The 8,920-nt window shown below is 53.4% G+C and overlaps 1 long non-coding RNA gene across 4 annotated transcripts; it reads right to left on the bottom strand.

Moving 5' to 3' along the window:
* Positions 1-210: 210 nt before the first annotated feature.
* Positions 211-7,118, bottom strand: LOC120324385. Of its 4 annotated transcripts, none has more exons than XR_005565670.1 (3): positions 6,950-7,118; positions 6,192-6,425; positions 211-393 (listed from the first exon to the last, which is right to left on the bottom strand). It is a non-coding gene; the product is annotated as an uncharacterized LOC120324385 (long non-coding RNA). The 4 variants fall into 4 exon arrangements; XR_005565671.1 differs by having other exon boundaries at positions 6,266-6,425; positions 6,950-7,115; XR_005565669.1 differs by lacking the exon at positions 211-393 and adding an exon at positions 4,979-4,998.
* Between the last annotated feature and the right edge of the window lie 1,802 nt (positions 7,119-8,920).

The raw sequence follows: 8,920 nt of genomic DNA, 5'->3' as shown, positions 1-8,920 counted from the left end.
GCTTCCAACACTTCTGACACATCTGGCAGACCCAGAGCTCTCCTCAGGGAATGCTTTAGCTGCTTAAAGGCTGCCCTTGCACCATCTAGCCAAGGCAGCAAATGCTTACAGGCTGTTGGAAAAGTTGGCATAACAGTCTTACCACACATCCAGAGGGAGCAATCCAGAGTCCACCCCGTCCTACCATTCCCAGGAAGGCAGTTCAGGGGCTGTCTGGGGCTCAGGGAGGAGTCAGGTGGCTTCTTTTCTTCCTTCCTGCTTTCCAGATTTTCTCCTTCAAAGGCAACGGCCATCTTTTAAACCTAAGGTTGTCATTCAAGGTGGTTCTCTCAGGTCCTGCACTCATCAATCATCTTGGCCATTGGTTCCTTGGCAGGTTCTTGCATTCACGTCCTACAAGCAAACCAGGATGAGCCAATTTAGCTGTTACTGCAACCAATCCAAGCTGGAATTCTGATTTTAAAGGATACTGCCTTTGCCTTACCCATATGGATCCCACATCAGGGGTAATACCTACAGGTTCTGCCCTCTTCCACTCTCCTGGAACTCCACTGGCCCACACCACAGGAACAACTGCAGCTGCCACTTCAGTCGGGACCTTGCTGCTGACAGGAGTTATTCCCTGCACAGCAAGAGCTGCTGCTTTGACACATTTAGTTCCAGCAATTACAGTTTCAACATCCCCAGTTTTTAATTTCATTTCTGCCTCAACTTTTCCACTCAATCTCTTCCTAGCCCTGGTTTGGGTGAGTTTGGCAAATAGGGAAACTGAGGAATTCCCCAATGTTTTCCCAGTTTAACCCCTGTCACACCAGTCACCTTAACACTGCCAGTTCTTAATTCTCCTTCTCTTGTGTCTGACCAGGACATGTGCAAACCAAATGCTGGGGACTGGAACACACACCTTGCACTCCTGCAGCTCTTACCATTATATTCAAGAGAAAACAGCCAATTGTACCATCACTGCTCATTTCTTCTGTGCCACAGCAACATCATTCCAGGCCTCTCACTGACAACCTTATGCTTCTCCCAGCAGCTCCAGTGGCACCAAAACTTGTCCTGAAGGCACAAAGGCTCCTTTTGGAAGCACCATGACCCACCTAGACTGTAGCACTGGAATTCCATCTCCTGGACAAGCTGGGAGAAGCAGGCAAGAAAAACAGGACCTTACAGGTGAATTGGGGGCACCTCTTCAGCCAACAGCAGCTCCAAGAAAGGTACTGAGTCAACACCTCACCAAAACCACAGGAAAACAACTGCCAACACCTCAACAATCACTCCAGTTTTCAATTGAGAAAGCAACACTGAAGAAAAGCTTTTCAGACACTTGGGAAGTGTCCATCCCACTTTAACCAGTTTGTGGGACTCGTTCCCAGCCTCCTGAGGTTCATTTCCCACCTCACTCGGTGCTGCAGTACACCTGGTTCTACACACACACACAGGGAGCTGCTGCTCCTGGATCCCAGACTCCTGGTTCTCCTTGCAACTCCTCCAGCTGTTTGCCCAGCTCTCCAGTGCCCATTCCTTTGCCCACTGCACTTGTTCACAGCCCCAGGGCTCCCAGGGCCACCCGGGGCTCTCCCCTGCCCTGACACTCAGGGCCCTTTCCCAGCCCCGACTCCATCCAGCACTGACACAGCTGCTGCACCTGCAAGTCTCCTGCTCCTGCCCTCCCTCTGCCTGCAAAACACTCCTGCCAGCTCCTGCACCCCCACCTCTTACCTCCCAGGAAAACACAGCTGCATCCTCCTGGATCCTCCAGCTGGATGCTGCTGGCTCTGGGCAGCTCCCACCCTTCAGCAGGGGATGCCAAAGGCAGCTCTGGGGACTGTCCCCAGGGCAGGGACACCCACTCTGGGTCACACCAACACTCAGCCATCTCAGGCCTGGGCTCTTCTGCCTGCAGGGCAACAAACAGCCAAGCAGGGACACTGGGACACTCCAAGGAAACAGGGACAACACACTCCACAGCCTGGCACACCACAGCCCCCAAACCTGCCCAGGCTCCAGCTGCTGCACAGACCTGTGGCCACACAGGACCCAAACCCACCCCCAGCACAGACAACCCTGGGCAGGTCAAGCTGCTCATTCCCAACCACAACCAAACAGCCAGTGCCACTGTCTGCCAGCCCCTGCTCCCAGCAATCAATCATCTTGCCCATTTCCTTTCTTTACAGCTCCTTGCATTCACATTCTGCTATCAAACCATCAGCAGCAAATTCAGCTCTTACTAGAACCAATCCAGCTTGGCTTCCTAATTTTAAAGGATACTTGGTTTGCCTTACCAGGAGAGACTCTGGCTTAGGGGTAATTCTTACAGGTTCTGTCCTTGTCCATTTTCTTGGAATTCCACTGGCCCACACCACAGGAACAACTGCAGCTGCCACTTCAGTCAGGACCTTGCTGCTGACAGGAGTTATTATCCCTCTGTAAACACCAAACTGCTTCAATACAAACAATCCAGTGGACACTACAACTCCTTGGCACTTTCAGTGGAACCAGTGCAAGTCAGTTGCTAAGTTACACAAGGTTTTCTTCTCAAGTTGTAATTAATTCAGATATCAAAACAACAACAACTGTGAGATAAGAGATCCCCCCCCAATGGTTCTACTTTTAGGGAAACAAAAACCCAAACCCCCATCCCCAGTACTACAATAGCTCAGGCTCCCAGAAAGGCCCAGGGGCTGGGCTGGGGCTTTTGGCTGCCCTGGAGCACAGGGAGGAACACGAGGTCACCACCCCACAGCCACAGCTGAGAACCCAAAGAGCAGCCACACCAGCAGCTCCTGCCAGCCCTGCTGGGCTGGGCCTTGGGGAGGAAGGGCACTGGCCTTTCTTCCTGCCTAGGAGCAAAGAGCCTCCTTGCTGAGCACTTCTCCTGCCAAGGCCATCAGCTCAGACAGGAAGTTCATCAAGGGCAACTCCTTGCACTGAGCACGATTGCTCTTCCCTGGACAATCTCCTTCCAACTGAACTCAGCAGTACACACAAGTGTTCAGGTGTTACCTAAAATTTCTTACAAGAACCTCTGAGACTCAACTGATGAGTTTTAGAAGCCAGGCAACCTTTTATTCCTATGCTCTTGAATCATTCCAGCCCGCCAGGTGTCCTGGCAATCAGCTCCCAAAGGGCACACACAGCTATCTCCACTGCAGCTGATATGGCAGCATTACAGGAGGGTTCATTTTCCTTCCCTGCATTCCTGTTCCACGTTCAGGACATTTTCCAACACTTACTACCATACACACCTACCCTTAGAAGGTTTCCAAGGGGCTTCACCGAGGGCCTTCGCAGGTCTGCTCTGTCTGGAGCCCTCAAAGTCCTCAGTGCCTGCCTTAGGAACCTCAAGACAACTCACCTGCTGACACAGAAACGTGGTGCTGCTTGGCTGCTGCTTCACTTCCCTTCTTCCTTCTTTCTTCACCTCCCTTGGTTAGTCCCTTTAAATCCCTTGGCTCAGCTCTGTGCAGTTTCCAGGCTACATCCCACTGAAAAAAGGATTAGCTCTTGTTACATCTCAACACTCAGGTATCATTCCCACTTTTTTCCTGACACTTGGCCATTAGGCCAGTGTCTCATGATTTAAAGCAGAGTTTGACTCCTCAGTGACAACAACAGCTACAGCCCTGAATCATAACACAGGCTGAGACACAAACACGGATGGGAACTCTGAAGGATCCACTTTGTTCTGCTCACCAACCAAAAGGAGCTTTCCTAACCCAGGAATAATAAACCCCAGGTCCTTTTTCTGCAACTTCGGCTGCTATAGATGTGACCCACAAGACCTGGAAAGGCCCTTCCCACTTCACCTGCAGGGCTGGCAGTGCCACCACTCGACACGGCCCCAGGGGCTGGGCAGGAACGGAGGGGCTGGGGCGTCCAATCCATCGGCCCAGGCGGCACCAGGAGTTCCTGCAGTTCCTGAGGGGAGAGCCTCAAGCCAACAAAGGATTAGGAAGAGCATTTCAAACTTCAATATGTCTATCTCCTGGAATATGGGGAGTTGGACAAGGCCTACTGGGGTAACAAGGACACACTCAAGGCTGTCTATTCAAAGGATCTACCAGCACTCAAAAGCCATCACTGTCCTTCTGTCAGGGGGAACTCAGCAAACTCTGTTTGCCAAGAGCCTCCAGGAGGATTCCCAGCTTCTGTGGTTCTCTTTTAACTATTTTTCCCATCATGTAGCTGGGACTATCACCTGCCCTGCAGGGGGAACAGCCCACAAAGTTCACTTGCAGGGATGGCATTAACTCAAAGTCCCTTCTCAGGGGGGTCACTGCACACCTTGGCCTTTCTTTGCCCTCCCCACCAAAGATGCTTCCAACAGTTCTGACACATCTGGCACACCCAGAGCTCTCCTCAGGGAAGGCTTCAGCTGCTTAAAGGCTGCCCTTGCACCATCTAGCCAAGGTAGCAAATTCTTACAGGCTGTTCTTAAAAGCTGGCATAACAGTCTTACCACACATGCAGAGGGAGCAATCCAGAGTCCAGCCCGTCCCACCATTCCCAGGAAGGCAGTTCATGGGCTGTCTGGGGCTCAGGGAGGAGTCATGTGGCTTCTTTTCTTCCTTGCGGCCGTCCAGATTTTCTCCTGCAAAAGCAAAGGTTTCTTGGCTTTCCTTGCTCAAGGAGATGCAGCAAAGGCCATCTTTGCAATCTCATACTGGAAACCACACCAGGTTGTCACTTAGAGGGGTTCTTTCAGGTCCTGCACTAATCAATCCCCTTGGCCATTGGTTTTCTTGGCAGGTTCTTGCAGGGACATCCTGCAAGCAAACCAGGATGAGCAAATTTAGCTGTTCCTGCAACCAATCCAAGCTGCCATTCTGATTTTAAAGGATACTGGCTTGGCCTTACCAGGAGAGATCCCAGATTATAGGTAATACCTACAAGTTCTGTCCTCTTCCCCTCTCCTGCAGTTCCACTGGTCCACACCACAGGAACAACTGCAGCTGCCACTTCAGTCAGGACCTTGCTGCTGACAGGAGTTATTCCCTGCACAACAAGAACTGCTGCTTGGACACATTTAGTTTCAGTAATTATAGTTTCAATAGCCCCAGTTTTCAATTTCATTTCTGCCTCAACTTGCCCAATCCATCTCTTCCTAGCAGAACTTTGGGCAAGTTTGACAAATAGAGAAACTGAGGAATTACGCAATGTTTTCCCAGTTTAATCCCTGACACACCAATCACTTTAACACTGCCAGTCCTTAATTCTCCTTCTACTGTCTTAAGGTCTGAGGAAGTTGGACCTGTGTCTGACCAGGACATGTGCAAACCAAATGCTGGGGACTGGAACACACACCTGGCACTCCTGCAGCTCTCACAGTCACATTCCAGAGAAAACAGCCAATTGGACCCTCACTGCTCATTTCTTCATCCCAATCCCACACTTCTTTGGCACTTGGAGCACCACTTTTAGAACCCAATTGCAGCCCATTAGAGAGCTCCATGTCTAGCAGGGACAGGGACCCCTGGGATACTCTCAGCAATGCCTGAATCCATGGCAGGGACCTTGCTTTGAGCTCCCCAGGGCCGGGCACCCCGAGGATCTCCCCGAAGAATCCTTTCGGTGCGCGCTGGAGTCCTCGGGGTGCCCCAACCCGGGGGGCACCCACAGCACTGTCCCTCCAGGGGGCCAATTTGGTCCCAAGGCTTCAATGGACAGCCCAAAAGGCATTTCAAGAGTCCTTCTTTGGAACCCACCAATGGGTACGGGGAGGAAGCCACAAGAAGGCCTCATTTCTAAAGGCAGGGGGATCTTGCCTGTGTCCCAGACTGGTCCGGGGATCTGAGGCCCTTCCCGAGAAAATCTCGGTGCCGGCGTGAAGGACCAGAGATCCCTTGGAGCCACGGGAGAGCAGGCACAGAGTCCCTCCTGCAGGGCCAATTCTGCTGCCTGAAAACAGCTCTTCAAAGAAACTTCTAAGACTCAATTGGTGAGGTTTAGAAGCCAGGCATTCCTACACACTATGAGATATTTTAAAAGCTTACTGAGTGAAAAAACATCAAGCTTTTATCAGTGACATCTGGTCTCAAACAGACAGCTCCTTTCTCCTTTCAGTACAAAATTATTTTCATGGAATCATTTAAGAGGAAGTGCCCAGGAACCCCAGACTGTGCTTTCCAGAACAGAAAATAAACAGAGGCAAGGAGCTTTGCACAAGTGTAACATACTCCAGAACACACCTGACTGTAGTTTTACTCTTGATGTTCAAATATAGCAGAAGACAAAAACTCCAGCAGGAGAGCTGGCACATTACCCATGGTACCCTGAAAGTCCACCTTAGGAGAGCTGGAGAAAAATCGCAGTTGTGCCAGTCCCTTTTGCCTGCAGATGCCTGGGGATCCTCTCCATCCACCTCATGCTCTCCCAACAGCAGAAAGGGTGACCTCGGGGACATGGTGGCACTCCACATCCTGCTGAGAGAGCAAGGAAACCTTTAGCAGAAAGGGGTGTTGGAATCTAAAACTTCCTTTCCTGGGACCTTTGTGAAGCCTGCAACCAAGAGGGGGAAAATTTGCATCTCCTTTGGTGCAGGTGTCAACAGAGGCCAACAGAGCTTTCACCTTGTTCAGACAACTGGGCCCCTTTTGGCTCCCTGGCAGCTCCAGTGGCACCAGAACCCCCTTCCAGCACACACACGGGTGTCACACACAGCCACCCACACACCTTTGCTCCAGCCCACACGTGGCCAACATTTCCTCACCCTGCACATCCCAAGGGCAGTAGTTTGGCTAGAGAGCACAGCAACCCCCCTGTCCTCACAAACTGCCTCCCTGCAAAAAAAGGAATCATTTCTCCTGGACACTTCGCCCACAGTCAAGGGCTTTTCAAATGTGCTCAGGGTCCCTCCCGGCTTCTGCCTGTCCTTGCATTTCAAGGCATGGCCATGTTTCAGCAGCAGAACCCAGCTCCTCACGGGCAGTATAAGCCCTGCTCTTACCTGGACAGACTCCCGGGCTCGGCACAGCTGTGGCTCATGGAGCAGCTTCCCAAGGCCCTTCTCTCTCCCGGCAGGAAGCACAACTCGCCTCCACTCCCCAGCACCAGGGGAAACCACGAGCCAGGCTGCAAATTGACACAGAACGAGCAAAAAGCATTAACGCAGCACCAAAAACACCCCAAGCTAAAGCAGTCTTTGCCTCGGAACCCTGCACAGGGAAAGGCTTTGGAATTCCAAAGCAAAACTCGATCCACCCAGAGAGCACCAGCCCCGCAGTCCTGCCACGGCTCCCCCAGGCTCACCCGGCAGGGAAGGGGTTTACCCGGCCCCCGCTGCCCAGCACAACGCGCCCCTAAACGCCCCCCGGCTCCCCCGGCCCACAAACCCAGCGGCCAAGGCGCTCTCCCCTCCGCAGCCCGGGCAGCAGCGGGGCCGCGCCCTCAGCCCTCACACACACAACCGGCCCCACCCACCCCGCCGGCCCTTTATACCGCGGGCCGGCAGCGCTGCCCAATCAGCGCTCGAGCGCCGCCGCCCAATCCCAGCCCGCCGGTCCCCGCGGCCCCGCCCCGCCCGCTCCGCTCAGGGAGATCGGGAACTGGGGACAGGAACCTGCTGCTGGGGGAGACACCCTGGACATGGAATTGCACACGGGCACCTGAAGCCCAGGCGATTTGCTTGCCTTGGCAAGGCCCTGTGTTGCTCCCAGGCACAGGAAATCTCTGTTTCCCTGCCCAGCCCTGGAGACAGGTGGCCCCTAAAATCCCCGGCAATCAGGAAGCACAGGCTGCAGGAGCTGGCAGGACCCAGTGGCCGTGTGTGCCGGGTGACACCGTGTCCTGCAGCCCCACGGACCTGCACAGCAGGGACAGGTCCTGGCAGCGTTTCAGTGCCGAGGCCAAAGCTGAGGCTCAGGGACAGCTGGGGCACGTGGCAGCTCTGGGAATCTCTGCCATGGATGTCTGGCCATTCCAGGACTGCCTGCTGGGCAAAGGAGCTTCTCTGCAGACTGTGGAACCAACAGGTCTCATGGACTGTAAGAAGCCAGAACTGCTGCAGGACTGTAGAGGAATCTGGGTCAGAAGAGACAGTCCAAGGTCTCTAAGTCTGACCTCCTGCTTAGGCCACAGTCACCAATGGGATCGGACCGGGCTGCTCAAGGAGGGATCCAGTCATGTTTTGAACCATTCCACGGATGGGGATACAACAACCTCCCCAGGCAACCCATTCCATGAGCGACTGCCCTGACAAAATACCTTCCCCTCCTATGCGGTTGGAAGCAACAGCTGGGCTGGCAGGAGCAGAACCTCCCTGCTGGGCCATTCCCCAGCAGCCCAAATGCCCTGTACGGGGCTCGGTGCGGAGGCCTGGGCGGCTCGTTCCTCCACCTGGGCATTTTAGGAGCTGCCCTTGCCCCGTCCCTGCCAAGTCCCTCTGGCAGTGGTGCAGCTCCTCAGCTGGAGTGCCTCTGAGGGACCCCCGGCCACATTTCCCAGCAGCTGAAGGAAGGGAGGGTCACCCCCCAAGCTGGGCTGCCTTTCTCTCGCTGCCTTTTCCCCACCTTTACACTGCAGTGACAAGAGCTGCACTTTCCCAGGGAACGGGGCAGGGACAGGGGAGAGCAGCAGGCAGGAACCCCCTTCTTTTCTGCAGGCCAATGACCAACTGTGTGTGAAGGGACAGCGACTCTGGTACCAACTCCACCTCCCACTTCTTGTCACAGATTGATCTGAGGCACTTGTCAGGTCAATACCTGCCCTTTTCAGGAGCACCAGGCTCGTGTTCAGTGTCCTCATTGTAGCCCACGAATCCCTCTAGGTGTTAAATCAGCCGCTCTGATTTAATCAGATGCTCAAATTTAATCAGATTTAATCAGATCTGATTTAATCAGATGCTCAAATTTGGCATTTAAGGTCTCAGCACCATCAGAAAATCCTCTCTACTTCACCAACAGGAACTTTGGTTTCACAA

Source organism: Pipra filicauda, unplaced genomic scaffold (genome assembly GCF_003945595.2).
Source record: "Pipra filicauda isolate LSUMZ 115617 unplaced genomic scaffold, ASM394559v2 scaffold1201_size41663_pilon, whole genome shotgun sequence".
NCBI classification, from domain to species: domain Eukaryota; kingdom Metazoa; phylum Chordata; class Aves; order Passeriformes; family Pipridae; genus Pipra; species Pipra filicauda.
The sequence above is the reverse complement of the archived record's forward strand: the minus strand, read 5'-3'. Positions and strand labels throughout refer to the sequence as shown.